The sequence below is a fragment of the Protopterus annectens genome, chromosome 4.part1, assembly GCF_019279795.1.
Source record: "Protopterus annectens isolate FY-2018-M chromosome 4.part1, PAN1.0, whole genome shotgun sequence".
In the NCBI taxonomy this organism is placed as follows: Eukaryota; Metazoa; Chordata; order Ceratodontiformes; family Protopteridae; genus Protopterus; species Protopterus annectens.
In genome coordinates, this window is record NC_056734.1 from 110,389,577 (window position 1) to 110,410,030 (window position 20,454).

Here is a 20,454-nt window from a genome sequence, read left to right on the forward strand (position 1 = left end):
AATACAGCTGGGAACCTGTCAAAGAAGGGACACTTTAATATTAGTACTGCTAACTTGAGCAGCTGACAAAATAAAAGAATCTACATGCATTTCAAGTAATCTATAACTTTGATTATTACAGTTATTTCTTAATTGTAAACCCTCCATGTTTTCTTCCAAAATTGCTATTTTGCGGAGGGATTATTAGGGGGAAGAGCAACATTTTGAGCCAAAATTGGGGACAGTTGAGAGGTTGGCTATGCCTAATTCTATAAAGCAATTTATTTGCATGTACCTCTCAACCTGTTAATGCAATAAATCTGAACAAGGCCAAATATATTGGGGGAACATATAAACAGTACTAAAATTGCTCTTGTATAAATTGAGACAGTTGATAGAATAACAGTTTTTACTTTAGCATGCATTTTTCTGAAGGTTATGAAGTCTGAAACTCAGTGTATCATTATTTAGTGACTTAATTTCTAAATGATCTGCCAAAAAACTACAAATTTTATGAAGAACAAACCAAAAATAAGAAGCAAAAATCTATTCATTCTTTGAAAATCTGGACAGTTGGGAGGTATAGTTCATCTGGGCCTGTCTGAGTTTGCTGCCCTTCCCCCCCTGACAAAATCATGGTTGAATGGAGCCTCTGCAGCCATTCCAATGAACCATTACTTGGCTATTTCACTCCATTTACCATAAACACTAATGTGCATACTGCTTTACTTCTATGATGAGTTGGACTTCATTTGAAAGTTTTATTTTGTATTTTACAGCACAAACACTAAGTCATCTACTAAACAAAGCAATGCAGTCTCACAATGAAAACTTAGCATTAAAACTTCTCTGCCCTTGAAACTCACATTCATTGAAACAGCACTGAAACCCACATTCAAAGAAAATACATTTTGCCAGTGGCAGATAAAGATTAATTTTGGGCTGTTTTCAAATCATAGGCCCCTTGCATATGAAACATACATGTGCTCTTTGATACACCTTCCTCATTGTACTAAATTATATTCCTTGTACAATATATTACAGTTGTTAGAGGGCGTTTTAAATTTGTTTTGAACATTTTTCCAGTAAGCAATGAAACAAAATGCATGCACCCATAATGGCAAAACTGCCCAGTTCAGAACATTTATCATAAAAGTCTACTCAGACTTCCACAATACACCATTATCAGTAAATATGCACAATTCTACAGTCCACCATTATCAGTAAATATGCACAATTCTACAGTCCACCATTATCAGTAAATATGCACAATTCTACAGTCCACCATTATCAGTAAATATGCACAATTCTACAGTCCACCATTATCAGTAAATATGCACAATTTTACAGTCCACCATTATCAGTAAATATGCACAATTCTACAGTCCATTATCAGTAAATATGCACTATCTCTGAAGAAGTAAAAGTCATCTAAATAATTCCACATTAAAGAAATATGTAACTAATGAAGATGTTGCTGCTAGCAAACACCTTTATATTTCACGGTTTAATCGAAAAATAAAGTGTCTGTTGCCCCTCAGGAATAAATTGCCTATATTACATTAAAAAAAATGATAAGCTAGTAATATTGCAAGAGGAAATGGATGGCTGATAACGGACTCATAGTTAGTATCTTCACCAAGGAGAACATTCTCAGTACGGCAGCATCCACCCCTTGTGGGAGTAGAACCCATAGCCTTCTGCATCAAAAGCAAGTACACAACCTGTTGTGCTATTAACAAGGCAAACCAACTTCACTTAAGCAACACTAAACTTCTGTTCCCCTGCAGCTCTCAGCTCCTTGTAAAATCTACTTAATACTCAACTTCGCCGCACAAGAAAACTGGAAAAATCCAAAATGTATTGAGGGGGGGGGTCAAAAGCCCAAAACCAGGGACACAAACATTGCTTGTATAATCTTGGAAAGTTGCTAGAACCATACATTTTACTGCCAAGCTCCCTGTGCAAAACAGTCAGTGCAACATACCACTACGCCAAATCAGCTGCTTTGTAAAAGAGGAAGACTGAAACTTAAATGGCTATCATTTAGTGAATTCAGTTCTCACCATAGCTGTCAACCTCTTAGTACAAAACACCTGGACAAACCCAGTAATGAGGGAATACAGCCCTCAAACATTCAGTGAATTCAGTTCTTGCCATAGCTGTCAACCTTAGCACAAAAAACCTGGACGAAGCCAATAATATGGGAATACAGTCCCAAAAATAGGGACAAATTTCAAATATTCATCTTATAAACTTAGAAAATTGCTAGAATAAAAGGTTGTGTTACGGTTGTGTTACTATGTATTTTCTGAAGAACATGAAGTCTGAAATTCAAATGCCTGTCAGTTTTTCAGCAGAGACCCAGGGAGAAATACTGCAGACACGTCTTTGTAAAATGACAGGGCACCAGAGCAAATCCACACAAACACAGGGAGGAGATGCAGACTCCACACAGAAGGCACCCAGACAAGAATCAAACCAGAAAACCTATAGCTGTGAGGCAACAATACTGCCACTGCACCATCAAATATGTAAGGAACTAAACATTCATAAACCTGAAGTCTGAAATTCAAATGCTTGTCAATTTTATTTAACATTTGTTAATCAGGACAGTCTGACTTGGAACAAAAAAAACAATTCTCAGCAGAGGCCCAGGAAGAAATAATGCAGACATGTCTTTGTAACATGGGAGGACACAAAAGCAAACCCACACAAACACAGGGAGAAGATACAGACCCCCCCCACACACACACAAAGAAGGCACCCCAGCCAAGAAGCAAACCTGAGAACCTGCAGCTGTGAGGCAACAATGCTACCTCTGCACCATCAAATATCAAGCATTGCAACATTTACAAACCACAGACATTATGAGGAACAGATCAGATCAAATATGAGGCAAAAATCTGCAATTTTTTTACAAATGGTGGTGGGTAGGGAATTCAGGTCTTTAACACCTGTATACAAGGTACAGGGTTCAAGCCTGAGGTATTCCCTACCACACCACCATGAGCCTAACCACCAGTATATTGCACATTGCACCTGGGGCATTTTAACACACACACACACACACACACACACACACACACACACACACACACACACACACACACACACACACACACACTGTCCACAAAACCCCCGACGAGAGTGCAGCTGAAAACCCGCGCAAATCCGACCCTGCTTGTCGCGAGATCTTCCCCTGCAGCAAACTCCAATCCAGATATGAGATCCTTCTCCTGACTGCCGACCTTGCACCCCGACGTGTTTCCCCAGCGAGTCTATGCAGTTTAAAACTGCATAGACTTGTGGGAGCGCTCCTGTTCATGTGTCTCAATCAGGACTGCTGCTGAGACAATCTGCACATGCTCCATGCTCCAGACTGTCTCAGCAGCAGTCTGGACTAGTGGACTAGTGTGCATGCGCGAAGTCCGCGAAATTTTAAAATATTTTTTCTTTTTATTTTGTTAGTTTGAAGTTGAGGGGGCTGCAATCCGGCAGTCCAATAGCACGGGCCGTCCCTGTAGGGAGGGCATTTCAAGGGGAAGATGGTCCAAGGCACATGGACTTCAATAGAGAAAAGATTGCATATCAGTGTTCTGGAGATGAGAGTAGTCCTCCTAATGTTACAAGCCTTTCAGGACATGCTCCCTTTAGGAACTATTGCAGTTCATACAGACAACATGTCAGTAGTTTGGTATATCAACAAACAAGGAGGAACCTGATAATATTCTCTGTGCAGAGAGACCATGAGGGTCTGGGAATGGTTGATAGCTTCAGACCAATTTCTGACTGTAACTTATATACTGGCAAAGTCCAGCTTTCTGGCAGATAAACTCAGCAGGTACATTTTGACCCCGCACGAGTGGTCCTTCAATCCTTCAGTAGTGAATCTGATTCTCAGCTAATGGGGCTATAAAACCTGTGATCTTTTTGCATCCCCGCAGAACAACAAATGCAGCAGGTACTTCACTCTGATCCCCCCCTCCTGGGTAGTCCCCGAGGAATGATCTAGTTCACAATTGACCTTCCAGTCTCATTTATGCTTATCTGCCATTACCACTGATCCAGAAGTTTCTACAGAAAGCAGAAAGATTGAAGACCTCAGTAATCCTCATTGCCCCCTACTGACCACAGCAGATATAGTTCCCTTTCCTCTAGTCTCACCTAAAATATCCTCCAGACAGGACCTCCTTTTTCACCCATCGGAAGGCCTACATCAGAATCTAGTCACCCTCAAACTGACAGCTTGGTTTCTCCAATTCCAATGATTATTAAAAGGCCCAGGCTTTCTTCCCTTGTTTGTGATATAGTTTTGGCTTCTCAGAAAGCTTCAGCTAAGGAGATATACAAAAGCAAATGGAAAAGGTTTGCCATTTCGGCCTGTAAAGAAAATATTGATCCTTTCTCAGCTTCAGTTTCAACCATCCTTCTCTTTCTTGCTTCCCTTTTCAAGGAAGGGGCTAGTTTTACCACAGTCAAGCTTCATCTGCCAGCTGGAGATTCTTCTGGACCCCTGTCCATGTCTTGATTATGCAAAGCATTTATGAAGGGAGTTTTCCTCCTTAGATCTCTGATCAAAGACCCATCTCCCCCTTGGGATCTCACAGTTATACTCCAAGGTTTAACTCAAAAGCCTTTTCAACCAACTAGTGACTGTGACTTGAAGTACCTTTCTTGTAAAACTGTCTTTGTGGTGGCCATTACATCAGCTAAAAGAATCTCAGGGATTCAGGTCCTTTCTTCCAAGCCACCATATATCAATTTTCACAAAGATAGGGTTTCCCTTTGTATTAATCCTTCCTTCATGCCAAAAGTAGCTACAGAATCTGACATTAACCAATCAATACAACTGCCAGTCTTCTTTCCAAATTTCACCAATTAATGGTGAGTAAGTGTTACATCTTAATGTTCACAGGCAGTTATGTTTTTATCTTCACTGAACAAAACAATGTAGGAAATCTGTTCAGTTGTTTGTGTTCTTTTCCTCCATCCATCTAGGCCTCTCAGTATCCACAGTTACGCTAGCTAAATGGATTACAGACTGCATATCTTTCATTTATTCCAATTATGACCTGAAGTTGCATTGTCCTCCAGAAGTGCATTCTACCAGATCTATGGCTGCTTCAGCTGCTTTTCCCTCTAGAGCTTCCATTGACAATATTTGTGCTGCAGCCACTTGGTCATAATGTCATAGCTTTGTGACACATTACAAATTGGACATTTTCTCCAGAAGCAGAGCTTCCTTTGGTTCAACAGTGCTGCTGCATATGTTGAGGTCACCTGAGAATTATATAGCTGGGGATTCTGACCCAGTCATGAGGAAGTATGAGGACAACATCAGATTTAGAAGTTGTGTTCTTACCATAACTTGGCATCTGTGTTGTGCATTCATTCCTCCTCTCCTTCCCTCCCAGTCATCCACACAGCCATAGAAGTTCCTAAAGGAGCTATGGAATTTTTTATAGGGACACTTCCTTCCCTTTTTTGAGCTTCTGCTTCTTCCTTTTTTCCCTATACTGTATTAAACATCTTTAGCTTATAAGAATATGGTAGCAGCAAACTCGATCTGAGGAGACTGAGTACAATGTGGAGCACTGTGGGTAGTAAGAGGAGCTTGAGACTGGAAACAAAGTCTGTAAAAATGTGACCAAGTTGGATCTGAGGATCCATAGCCCAGTCCTGAGGAAGAATGAATGGACAACACAGATACCAAGCTATGTTAAGCACGTAACCCCTAATTATAAGGCCAAATGGAAAGAGTTACAAGGAAGCATTTGGTTAAAATCCAATCATCCAACAAATTCACACCATCATACAATATTAAATAATATTCTGCACTTGTTGTTAAAAGATTACTTTTCAGACAGTAGTTGCCAATCATTTTTTCTTATATTTCCATGATAATAACCACCTTTAAAAACTTTATCTACAGAAATCCAGAATATAAATCATGGATTGTTTTTCTGTCTCCTGTAGTTTATATTCAACTGTCAACATTGATCACACTTAGAAGAACTTGATATATTGGTTTCAGTTGATGAATAGTGAAAAAATGCAAACTGTAGATTATATAATAAACAAATTTGATTTATGTAAGTAAATGTGGTTGGACATTCAAAATTGTAGAAATCAGTTGAATATAAAATTAAATTAATGCAACCAGCAGTAAGAAATTCTGTTCCTAAACTTATTGATCTTTTAATTATTTCGATGCAACTGAGTATACAGAGAAAGGACTTTTATCCAAAATATATAAAGTGGTTAGAAGTGCAACAAAATACTACAAAGAAAGTTATTGAAAATATTTTAAACTCATTAATAATAACTTTCCAAGTGAAGATGATAAAAATGTTATTATCATCAAAGCAAACAACTTCCTCACTAAAATAGAGATTAGTCTCCTAATTCATGCGCAGAACTTTCATCACATCACATAGAGTTGAATTAATGTACAAAAAAAGTAGAAGGTTAGAAATGTAAGTTAAATGTTAAAGCTGATTGTTAACATATGTTTTCTGATTGTGTTGTATTTAAACCATTCTGGGATAATAGTAATAATTTTTACAGGCTTTGTTCAATGATAAATTTACTTTAACTAAATCACTAATTTTATTTAATACACTAATACCTGCTTGTGTCAAGAGAATAAAATACCCACTTTTATGGAGTATTTTATCAATAGTGAGGAAAGTTATTACCAGGAATTGGAAAGGCGAATCTACTCCAACTTTGAAAGAATTTATAAATATTGCAACTGAAGTTTGTCAGTTTAAACTTATTACTATCAAGACAAGAACAACCAGAATCACTTTTTCCTACAACATTTGCATGAAATTTAAAGAACCTCTAAATAAATAGTTGTTAGTCTTATCTAATAAATGCTAATTCTTGAAATCTTTTAGAATGTTTGCTGTACAGTAGACACTCTTGTAAATTGTTGTGTTGTATTGTGTTCCCAACATTCCTTTTTTTTTTTGAATGAATGTCTTTTTTTTAAGTATGTAATTCTATATATCTTAAATGTCAGAAATTATCTGAATGTATAACCTTTAATAAAAATATTTGGGAATAAAAATCCTAACTGATCTATTCTGGCCAAGGCAGTACTGGTTCTTCATCTAATTCAGATGTCAGGGGAGAAACCTATGCAGCTGTGTCAGCATATTAACATCCCAACAATGCTCCCTTTGTACACCAAGTATTGTCCATACAGACAGACATTCTAGAAGATATGCCCCTATTCCACCTTTTCTCTGAGGACCTGCTAAAAATCATGAGGGAAGTTAGAGGGCCAAATTCAAGGGAGTCATTCTTTGCTAAATGAAAAAGCTTCTCCCCGTTGTGCTAAATGTGAAACCAACACTCAAAGCCAGATGACCCTATGGTTCTTAAATATTTGAGTTGTGTTCAGGTTTAGTGTACGTCTCAGAAGTTAAATGTCTCTCTGTTATATTGTATTGCTGGCCTGTAGCCCTGATGAAGCAGTTCCTAATGGATATCTTCCATTATTGACTTCCCAGGAGGAAAATTGTCTCAGTTTAGTCTGGAAAAAACTGGCCTTACCATATTTTGAGCCAGCTACTTCTCCACCTTTAATTTTTCTTTTTTTCTAATAGATGTCAACACTGCTAGGACTTTATGTGCAAAGAGCCTTTCTTGCAGTTCTATAAAGACTGATTGACCCTGTGCACCAATCCCTACTTTACGATAAAAGTCATTACAAAAGTAGCCCCAAACCAAGCTGTTTAACTCCACCATCTTCCTTAATATCCTGCAACTTGTAGATGTGCCCTGAAAGTTGAGATAACTGCTTTGATAGAAACAAATCTTTAAGAAAAATCAGATCAGCTTTTGTCTCCTTTGCAGAAAACAAACAAGGGTTGCCAGTGAAAAAGCATACTTAAGTGTCAAGTTACTAAAGGAAAAGTTAGACCCCATTCTGCAGAGGTACTGTAGCTACCACAGACTTTCTAAAATAGATTAGTGCCTGGGACATTCTGGATGTAGCCACCTGGTCTATGGTTCACTCCTTCTCAAATTCCTACATGGTGTATCTGATATAGGAGCAATAGATGCATTTGCCCTGCTGTTCTGAAGAATATCCTCCAATCCTTATCTGAGCAATGAGTTGGTTGCCCCATCTAGATTGGAGAGGGATCTACCCTACAAGTTATTTTGCATCAGTGACCCAGAAAGAACTTAATACAGTTATGTTTGCAAATTACCATAACTGTAGATGTTCGAATTAGGTAACTACAACCCTGTTTCTGTTTTTTTTTTTTTTTTTTTTTACTGCAGGAAAGCTGTGAGGAATCTGGGCAGGTATCCATATAACCTTTTCCCCTTCATCACTACCACCTTGTTCCCCTCCTGTCTTGTTTAGGTTCCCTAAATAATACTTATATTTTTGTCACAGGATGCATCACTGGAGGGAAGCCAAAGCAGAGCCTGATGTAGGCATGACTTTGCCATGCTTGAGGGGTAAGAAAGAACCAAAGATGGAAAAAGCATATGCCACCTATATAGCAGGTGTGTGAAGACATCTGAGTTAAGGGGACATCAGGCTGACTATGAAGAAGGGTGCTTATCTCTGAAATCCAGACACAGGACTCTGCCAGAAACAGAGATCCTTATATGTTATGACTGCAGCAGTGACAACACTGTATCTACAGGTATGATAATTTGCCTACATAACTGTAATTTTGTTTTGCAAGAGGGAAAGTCCTCCAACCACCCCATGTAAAAGGTAAGCTCCCACACACCCTGAACTTGTATACACCAACTCCATGTTTGCAGAATCACAAAGAATAGGGAATAATCCTTGAAACAAATGAATGGGAGCCATTGCATATACAGAAATTAGACTTGCAGTGATTTCCTATTGAAATCAGGGCTTGAGAAGCTGGACATTGTAGATTGAGTCCTCGACCACTAAACATTCAAGGTGTAGGTAAGCATTTCACTTGCTATAACCTGAGAAATTTTTTTTAATAAACCTGCTGATTTCTGTGGTCCTGACTGAACACTGGAATCTCAGGACTGGTGTCTTTGGCACCCTGTAGTGACAGCTCCTCCCTACCCATAATTTCCTCTGGACTGGATCTCATTTCTGTCATTAAGACAATGTCTCCAAACTGCTGAAGCCCTCAAAAGGAGTTTTCTGTGATTAGTTGGACAGATAAGTTAACCTATCCTTAATTTCGTTATTGGCTATAACAGTATCTAAATATCACTAGCTGTGATAGCACTTTTCTTCTTTTTAACTTTTTGTTAAATAACTGTTCTCCCACCCACTACTTATTATGTCACTACTTGGGCTGCTGGCCCAGTCATTATCATTCTCAAGTCTTTCCTTCCCTTTCTAGGTAGGAATTTTAGTTGTGGACATAGTTCATTGGTGGGGTATTCCTCAAGTAGATCTTTTTGCCTCCCCTCTGAACAGACAATTCCCTCAGTTCTGTTTCAGAGTCCCAAGACTTTCGTATGGAAGGTGGATGACATTTCTTTTCCTTGGAAGGGAATGCTCCTGTATGCTTTTCTGTTCCTTCCTCTTCTTCCAAAGGTTCTTCACAAAGCCAAGAAAGACTCTAAAAATCTTGTTATTGACTCCCTTTTGGCATAGACAGCACTGGTTCTTCTTCTTATTCCGTCTGGCCAAGGACAATCATCACAAGTTACCTCACCACATGGATCTTCTCACATAGGACAAAGGCACTCTTTCAACCTTATCTGTCCACTCTTGAACTGACACTTTGGATGATAGGGTTTTTTATTCCTTTCCGACATACATTTTTTGAGAATGTGCTTAGAGACATGCAATACCAGAAAATCATATATGTCCAAATGGAAGAGATTTTATGTTTGGTGTCTTAAAGATCACCAGAACCCCTTTTCAGTTGCAGTCCCCTTGGTTCTTGCCTATCAGTGTGAGTTACTACATGCTGGTTTCATATTTGTCAGCCATTTTTGCCTGTCTGCCACTTACTCCTCTGGCCTCAAGGTTGGAAGTCAAGCAGTTTCTTAAAGGCATCTTTAATATTAGACCCCCAAGAAAGCCCATTCATCCTCCTTGGGATCTTAATTGTTTTTCCCTGAAAAGCTGACTCAAGCTCCTTTTGAAGCATGCTGCTGCTTCTTTACAACATTTCACCTGGAAGACTGTTTTATTGGTTACTTTATCCTCTGCGAGAGGGGTATCTGAGCTACAGGCCTTGGTGGTGGTCCTTCCTTTTTTGTTTTTTCATAGAGGCAGGGTGTCTCTCTCTCTATGAATCTTTCTTTTATGCCCAAGGTGGTTAATGAGCTGTCCCTCAACCAGTCTATACAGCTTCTTTCTTTTCTCCCTTCTCCACAGTCTGCTAGTGAGAAAGTTCTGCATACTTTGAATTTGGATAAATAGCTCAGATGTTATTTAGACAAAACTAAGGCATTTTGTAGAGCAGATAAGCTTTTTGTTTCTTTTTAAACCATGACATTGGGTTTGGCAGTTTTTAAGCAAACCATCTCCTCCTGGATTTCCAAGACCATTTCATTTTGTTATTCTTTTCATGGTAAGCAATTGTCTTCTTCTGTAAGGGTTCATTCTACCTGAGCAGTGGCCTCCTCGCGGGCTTTCTTCAAAGGTTTGGACACCAACTCCATCCTTGAAGCTATTATTTGGTCTTCAGTTCACACTTTCACAAAACATTACAAATTTGATGTCATTTCCTGAGACAGGGCAGGTTTTGCCAAGGTTATTCTACATTGGTTTGTGGAGGGCTTCTCCTTGCCTTTCTCCTCCCTGTCTTCACTGCAGCTAACTTTCACAGAGATGATGAATACTGCAACAGTGATATGGAAGGACACTGTACAGCTGTGTAAAATCTTACCATAACATTAAATGTCCTTTTCACTTTTGCAGTATTCACTCCCTCCCTCCTGCTCCCTTTTCTCTTCTTTTTTCTGGGGTGATATTTTAGTATTGGCCAAAAGGTTCCACTCCTTATCTTCCTGCATTCCATTTTCTGGGTGGACATGCCCTACTTTCAACTGGGGGTCCTAGTTCTCCTGGGACATCTAATGTCTGAGGTAGGACTGTACATATGTCACCTTAATGCCTTATGCTTGTACAGGAAACATACATCTGACATACAATGTTGTGTAGGTAATAAAGGCTTTGATATATTGGCCAGACATTGGACCATCCTTGGTAGACAATCCCAGAGGTGATGAATACTGCAACAATGAAAAGGACATCTACTCTCATGGTAAGATTTTACACAACTACTTTCCTACAGGACCAGAGGAGTACTAGGCATATTCTGGCGAGATCCAGAAACTACTCTTCCCAAGGAAGCTTGGAAAGTGACTTCCACCCCAGACCCCATGGCAGAGAAAGTGCAAGAGGAAGCATTAGACTTCCCTTCATAGTCTCACACTCAGGATGCAAATTTGGAAGAAGGGGATTGTCCACAACCCCCTCTAGAAGATGCATTCTTCAGTGAAATATTGGAGATAAAACAGAGGGGATCATAGCAAGTGGACACCACCTCCTAGGAGAACAGATCTTATAGGAGGCCTATAACTCCTCTCTTCCAGCAGCATGGGCAGTGCCTCCAAGAAATGAGTTACCCCTCAATTAAGATGCATCTAGCAGCAGTTTCCTCTTTCATGAATGTTTTCTAACTCATTCCATCTCTGCACACCAATCATGGAAGGCATTTTTTCATTCCAGACCCCCAGTATTTAATCCATCTCTAGACTGGGATCTAAAGTTTGACGAGACCTCCTTTTGAACCAGCCAGTTCAATTGATATAAAGATCCAGTGTTGTTTCTGTCCACCCCAACTTGTGGGTTATTGGATCCATATGAGGTAGATCAGACTCTTCAACTCTGAAGCTGCACCTCCTGTCCCAAATACACTGCCCTTAATAAGTGTCCTCAGATCTCATTTGATGCTTTTTGAATCAGATATGTTCTAAAAAATTCCTGTAGCTAAGCATTTTACAAGATACTCCCATTTCCTTCTCTTTTGCAGTTACAGTTTTTTTTTGGAACACTTCTAGTATTATAAGTGGTAGGATTTTACATTTTAGATTTTAGGTTTAGTCCACACTGTCGTGTGTGTGTGTGTGTGTGTGTGTGTGTGTGTGTGTGTGTGTGTGTGTTGGTGAGCTCTCCTTGCCTCCATTTTCTGAGCAAGTTTACTTGTCTTTCAAAACAAGTCTTTGGTTTATCTGTCTATAAAACTTGTCACTCCCTATTTTACTGAGTAATGTGTGTGTTAGTGTTTAAGATTTTGCAAACTGTTTATAATGCCTCTCTTTTGTGTGGTGGTTTGTTTTTCTGATGATTAATTGCTTTGTGATTTTCAGTACTAGCTCATAGCATGAATAAGCTTCAGGTTTCAAAACATGTGGTGTGTGCCAAAAGTTACCCCCCCCCCCCCGTATTCCCATGATAAATGTGTTTATTGTCTGGGTGTCTCCTACCTGGATAACTGAATGCCAGGCTTGTACTGCTTTTGGGGACAGATCCCTAGCTGATCAGTGGAATAAGCTAGTTCCCAAGGGGGGATGCTCCCCCCTCTTTGGCTGCCAGTGAGGTGCCTAGTTCTAAGAAGACCAGTGCTAAAAAAGATATAGAAAAATAAGGATGTAAGTAGGAAGAGAAGTTTGAAAGAGAGAAAGAAAAGGCAAAACTTAGACCAGAAAATGTTCCTCTTCTCTTGAGGATCAGATGGATCTGAGGGTAACAAGATCATCAGTTCCTCCAGCTCCTAGCTAGGGCCCTGCATCAGTAGCCCTTCTGCTCTGATCTCCTTCTTTGAAGGTTCCAGTTTTGGAATCATTGTACTCCTTGACTTCTGAACCTTTTTTTGCTGTGGCTCCAGCTATTGATCAGCTCTATTCTCCTTTCATCCCTATTATTCCTGGATTGGAACCATCTCCCCTTTGGGTCCAGGCATCTCCATTACGGATCCAGGAGACTTCCGTGCCTTTACCTTGACTCACCAAGCTGTCGTCTGTGGCTTCATCTGGGTCTGCTAAATCCTGCAGAAGCATTAGAGAATCTGACTTGGAGCAACTCATGGGTACTTTCTTTGAAGGCCTAGATGCACCTGGAGATCATTCCCTCAACCTCAGCTGTGTGGGTGGAGGGTTCCCTCCCTTCACTTACAACACTAGTTGTTCCTCCAACCAAATTTTTAGGTCCAGTGTCCATTTTTCTGACTTTAACCTGTGCTGCCCCCAGCACTGGTTCTTCACTTATGTTATCAACTGTGGTCCTCTTGGAGCAGAGTGCTTCCTTAGCCATGAGGTGGAGCCAAAGACTTGGGGTCTGATTTAACTTTAAGACTGCCAGAGCCATCAATCCCTCTGGCATCTCTGCTCCAGTTTCTGTGTCAGATCCAATGGGAGCCAAAATGTCTCCTATCTCTCCCAGATGTGCAGATCCTAGGGTGACCCTTCCCTGCTTCCCAGCATCTGAGTGTGACATCGTTGAAAGGATTGTCTGTCAGAGACTGGGGTTTCTGTTCCTATGTCAGATCCATCCTGATCATCCCATCCACAGAGGGCTCCAGGTTCACATTTGTTGTTCTCAGGACAGGCTGCAGTTCTAGGCTTTGGGCACCGCATGACTTCCATGTTCCCACAGCTTCAGCTCTGGGAAGTACATGTGAAGAGTAAGTGGAAGAGGAAACACTTACATTCCCCAGAGGATTCTGACTTTAGTGAAGTAGAAGAGTCCCTCCAAATCTCCTGTGAGGATGTCTCATTTTGTAGTTTGCTAGAATTTATGACACTAGTGGGCTGGACCACTGAATTCCCTGCCTCAGAGGAGTCTGTCTTTCTCAAGACCTTTGGTGCAGGCCCATCCATGTCTTGGGTGGTGCCCCCTCCAGATGCCCTCATCAACCTGGTGTCCTGGAGGACTTGGAGAGAGTCCGGAATTGTGAAGCCAGTCCCTCAAAGGTTGGATGAAGTTTTGGTTCTTCCCAAGGATGTCATTTTGGAAGAAAGGCCCCAGGGTAGATGCAGTTATGGTCTCTGCAGCCATGAAAAAGTAAATGTCCAAGGACAGTACAGCAGTTCACCCTCCAGTAGAGAGACATGGGAGTTGGACTGCTTTGAAAAGCACACATATGATTCAGCCATATTTGCACTTGATAGACTGAACTATATTGCTAACCTGGCTAGACGTCAGGGAGACCTGATTACCAAAATGTCTAAGCCAGTAGAGTGACAAATATCTCTCAAGACTCACAAGTCATTAGATACTCAGTTATCTACTTTGTTGCCCATATCTAACATGTCCATGAGGCTCCTTTCTAATGTAGCGGCTGGTACAGTACATGCAACAGACACTGTCATTACCATGTGCATCCATGCCTGGATGTATCAATACAACTTTGCAGATTACTTTAATATATCCTTTCTCAATGATCTCTTTCAACAGGTCAACCTCATTTGGGTCCAGGGTAAAAGACACTAATTAGGAGTGAGCAAGAAGGGAAAATGTCTAACATGGGAGTTTGTTTTTCTAACCCTTAGAGGACCTTCTGTAGGAACTAGTGGGGGACTACTGTTTTTTTGTCAATCTCAAAAGCCTTCCCAGGATACTCCAGATGAAGGTACCCCATGGTAGAAGGGAGGACTTAAATAGATGCCACCCCAGGGGTGGTCTGCAGAATCAAGGCCTTCAAGGTTTTTCTCTGGCAAGCCTTTCCAACTTTCATGAATGGGTGTCTAACAACTGCACTGTAGAGGCAGTTGGGGGGCACTTGACTCTCCACTCAGAAGCTTGAGAGACAATCATTTCAGACAATTGGGTGTTAATAATTATTTCCAGAGGTTATTCCATTCCCTTCTATTTGTTCCAAAACATGAAACAAACCCCAGAATTCCATTCCAGCAGAGAAGAGAAACAGCAGTGGAGAACCAAAAGCTACTCAAGCCATTCAAGAGGTCCCGCCAGCCTAAAGAGAGTCAGAGGTCTACTCTAGATTCTTTTTAGTGCAGAACAAAAGCAAGGATCTCAGGCCCATTCTGGACCTCAGTAAAACTGAATTCCTACATAAACTGACCAAATTCTAAATGGTGACAGTGCAATATATTCTACCACTATTGAGGAAGAATGATTGAATGTGCTCAGTGGACCACAAAGATGCCTACTGTCACATAAAAGTAGTGAGGCATTCCAAGAGGTTCTTGCACTTTCAGCTGGGAACTAGTCATTACCAGTTTTGAGCACTGCCCTTTGGCCTCACCACAGGCCCCGGGTGTTCACCAAGTGTATGGTAGTGGGGTAGTGGTTGTAGCTTGGTTCAGGCTGCAAGGATTTTGATTCTTCCCATATATGGATGACTGTCTCTTTACAGTGATCTCAAGGGCATCTCTGATACAACTGAGAGACTATTCTCTAGTTGTGCCTATCCTTGAGATTTATAGTTCAAGCTTTGGAATGCATCAGATTCCATCCAGACATCCCAGTCAGACTGCCACATTGCAAACCCTACCAAACTTCTATCATTATGACTTTAAGCTGATCATGTTCTACTTTCCCAGAGACCACCAGCTTCTTTAGTTCTACAGCTTTTCAGCTTGATGGCAGTCATTATCTGTCTTGTACTCTTAGTCAGGTTTTTTCATGAGAGTTCTTCAGTGGACCTGGTTAGTCCAGTGGTCAGTTTCTTCTCATCCAGTGAACTTCCTAGTTTGGCTCACCAATACATGCTGTCTACACATTTCTTGGTAGCTAAGGCTAGATCATGTCCTAGCAGGTTGTTCTTTTGTTTTTCTTCAGTCCATGGCCACTATAACCATAGACACTACCCTTCTGGGGTGGGGGAATTTCAATGGAAAGACAGCCCAAGGTATCTAGCCCCCATCAGAGGCCAGTCTTTTCATCAATGCCTTGAAGATGAGAACAGTCCTCCTTGTGTTGCAAGCCTTTAAGGACTTCGCCACAAAGAGTATGATAGCCATACAGACTGAGAACATGTCAGTGGTTTGGTACATAAAGGGGGAGTCTGATCCTTCCCTCTTTGTTGAGGCCATGAGGGTGTGCCAATGACAATATCATTGCAATGCTTTCTGATAGCACTGCACATCCCTGGGGAAATCCAGCATACTGGGTGGACATCTTCAGCAGAAGCATACTTATGCCTCATGAGAGGTCCCTCAGTCCATTAGTGGTGGCTTCTGTGTTCAGCCGTTGGGGCCAACCCTCCTCTGACCATTTTGTGTCCCCTTCCAACATCAAATGCAACAGCTTCTTCTCACTGATACCTCCAAAGGGACAGTCATTGAGGGATGGTCCCTGGATCTCCTGTATGTATATCGTCCTACACCACTGATAATAAAGTTCATACAGAAAGCAGCCCATTGCATACTGGCAGTGATCTTCATAGCTTTCTTCTGCCCCAGAGAGGTATGCTTCCCATTCCTGTAGACTCATCTGTTGAATCTGCATTGGGTTCTGCATCTGGTTACAGACTTGATATCTCATCCTTCTGGTCAGCCTCACCCAATTCTCAAATGCCTCAAGTTGACCCCTTTTTTCCAAGTCCAGTGATAGACAGAGATCCCAATATTGCCAAGAAAGTTGTCTGTATTCTCTCATCTTTTCAAAAACTCTCAGCCAGAAAGTTTTACACTAGAAAGTGAAAGAGGTATCTATTTGGGCTGCCTCTAAGAGCCTAGACCACTTTTCTTGCTCCCTTTAGATGCAGTTTACATTTTTCTGCATATCTTTTTTTATTCTGGACTCAAGTTATTCTGCTGTCAAGGTTCAGTTAGCAGTCGTCTTGTATTTTCATGTGGGTCTGGGTAACACGCCCACTGCATCTCTCAGACTGTCTAAAGGATGGCACATGCTTCATTGTTTGGATGTTAATCACCAGCTGAGATTTTATTTATAAAAAAATCCATCAGAAAATCCAATTAACTTTTTGTATCCTTTTCCTAGACCTAGATTTGGTCAGCCTGTTTCTAAGGTAACCTTGTCCAGGTGGCTTCCTGATTGTATTTCATTTGTTTATTCATTGAAAGCTGGATCATTTCTTACCAAACCTGAAGCGCATTCCACCAGAGTGATTGCTACTACTGCTGCTGCCTTTTTTCCTCATGCTTCCTTGGATGGTATTTGTGTAGTGGCTTCTTGGTCCAGCATCTGTACTTTTGTAGCCCATTACAAGTTGGATATTCAGTCCAGATCCAGGTCAACATTTGGCTTCACCATTTTGAAAAAAAATGTTCTCTCCTGATGCCACCCATTGCAAGTGGCTCGAGACTCTGTCCCCAAGCTTGAGGTGAACAGAAGAGACAACATTAGATGTGAAAATTATGTACTTAACATAATGTTAGAGCTGAGTTCTGATCCCATGGGTTGAGATGGATAGAACAAAACAAACATTGGATGTAGTGTTATGGTGAGTATAAAAGTTTTGTTTCTCATGGTAAACAATGTTTGGTGACTATTACTTCATCAAGAAGAGTTTATGAGCTTCACAATTCCACTGCATCATCTTCCCTCCTGACCAGGTATCCCTTAGTACAAAAACATCATTTATGCCTAAAGTACCCATTCAAAATAATCTAAACTAGTACATTTGTCAGTATTTTTTCATAAGTACTGTAACAAAGAAGAGTACTTGTGATAATAGTCTGGTGCAGGAAACACAACAGGAAGGTCTCAACTCGGACTTTAAAAGTTTTATTTTCACAAATAAAAATAAAAATAAAAAAAGAAAAAAGAAAAAAAAAAAGAAAAAAAAAGAAAAAAGAAAAAGAAAAAAAAATAAAAAGAAAAAGACACACGTTTGTGAAAATAAAAATTTTTATTTTTATTTTTATTTGTGAAAATAAAAATTTTTATTTTTATTTTTATTTGTGAAAATAAAATTTTTATTTGTGAAAATAAAACTTTTAAAGTCCGAGTTGAGACCTTCCTGTTGTGTTTCCTGCACCAGACTATTATCACATTTACGTTGTTACCTGTGAGTTCTGTTAAAGAAGAGTACTTGTTACATTATTTGGATATTCACAGACGAGGTTTTATTAGGATCACACTAAGGCTTTCAGGAAAGATAAATAACTCTTTTTCAGTTTTTTGGCAGCTAGACATTCTCAAATTGCCTAGATTACATTAGTAAAACAGATATCAGACTGCATTTCTTTTTGTTACACAACAGCCAGGTAGCTTTTTGCTCCGTCAGTGGTTCACTCAGGGATGAGCTAAGTCTTAAGTTTTTTCTGCATAACCTTCCACTTAATGAAATAACAGCAGCAGCAGCAGCTAATTGGTCTTCTGTGCATATCTTTGCAAATATTAGAGCTTTGGCTGTATTTCTAGGATGAGAGCCCCTTTTGGAGCAACAGTTCTTAAAGGTTTGCTGGACCAAACCACCCATGTTAGCTGATGATTATGTCCTATAGTCCCAGTGCCTGGATAGGGCTTGAGAAATATGTAAATTATGTACTTACCATAATGTTAGATTTCTCTGGTCTTTGCCTACATTGGAACAACTCCACCTACATCCCCTTCAAAACTGTCACACTCTGAGGGATCTGTGAGTAGGCTCACACTTAAATTCCTTTATTCCATTTAGTTTGCTATACATAGCAGTATGGCTAAATGTTGGCATGCTCAGTCTGAGGATTCAGCAGCAGGGGATTTTGGTTAGGGAGTTGTTCCTACTTGTGAGGAGTTTGTTGCCATGCTTAGAGGGCATCATTGGCACAAGTCCTGATTTTGCAGTGTCCAGACAGACAGCAGAGAAATGTAACATTCTGGTTAAGTACATAACTTGTGTATATAGTTAACTCAGAAAAGAAAGGCAAAAGAAGATCATTTTTCAAAATGTGTATATCTCCTATTTCTCAGCTACACAAATATTTCACTCTTGAGAACCAGTTTGGTGGCAAAGGTCTCCTTTGTAGAAATCCTGACAGGAAAAGAAATTCAACTGAAAGCAGTCCAGCTATAACTTGGGTACAGCAGGAAAGGGGAGATACAATCTGAGTTCTTCAAAATGACTGCTGCTTTGCACTAATGTTCTTCATAGCCAGTGTTGCAGTACTGATCCTAGGGTCTTCCTGCCATGCAGCAGCCCACAACTGGCCCAATTTACAGAGTCTTAGCATCATCCTAATCCAATGGATGTGAGGGATAAGAAGAACGTCCATCAGCACCATCTTCAGTTCTTTCTAGCCATGCAGCCTAATGCACTTCACAAGTGTTTTATACAGTCCATTAGTCAGCTCATGTTTCCAGAGATCCTCTCCTTGCAGACAAACAAGTACCTTGTTGAGGAAATTTATTCTGTAATTAATGTTTAAAAAAGTCAATAACTATTTGTCCTGTTGGAAACAAATCTCTCTGTGATAGCAGCTCTTTACCTGGGCCAGCAATCAAGGAGCCTCAATCCTCACCACTAACGAGCCTCAATCCTCACCACTAACACTGGTAAGGGACTGTCACTAAAACAGGGATGGATTTACTCAGTATTTTTCCAATGTTGCTGTCTGCACCAAGCACAATTTCTCCCAAGAGCAGCTCCAAGTGGCTGACACACCCATACCTTTGTATTTGATTTTCGCACACACACACACACACACACACACACACACACACACACACACACACACACACACACACACACACACACTACTGGGAAAGGCTGGCACAGATTTACTAGTTTGTGCTCCCTCATGTCCAGACTATAAGGTAATGATGCTGCCACCAGCCAGTCACTGTCAGGCTTTTACAAGGGTATCCAGTTATACTGAGTAAAATCAATACTAACATAATTGGTAGAGTGTAACCCAAGCAGCAAGGCTTTTCAGAGTGGCCAAGGCATCACTAGAATAAGCACAAGTACTCTCAAGATGTTAAAAGTAATCTCTAAATTACCAGCCGCAATAAAAGGTTTGAGAATATTTAATAATACATAATAAAATAGAAATCATGAGAATATTAAATATTTAAGCGCAATAAATATCAGAGTTTCAATCACAGTAGAAATAAAAATAATACAACTGGACAGATTCAAGCAGATGCAGAAAAACAATACTTAGCTAATCTCACTGTAATTCCTGACCGTCAAAAGAAGAACTGACAGTTATCTAACTTAATTAATACAACAAGGCAAGGCAAGGTTAAATGCTGAGTTGCTTACTTCCACAAGGCAAGATGATGTTATTCCAACTAATGCTGATTACAACTGAACTCAACTGAACTGACTGTGATAACTGTCATAGATTTTTATATTAGGTTCCAAAGTGAACAAAACAAAATAAAACAAGATGTTCTGTGAGTTCCATCCCCTCAGTGCTGGTTATAGAATGACATCACATTGGATCACATGATTCTGGCAGAGTACAGACTCTGAGCTTTTCCAAGATCTGTTGCAGTATTTAAAAATTGTAGAATTCTTTGTTTAAACATAAACATTTAATCAGTTATAACACTGTTGATACAATTAAACA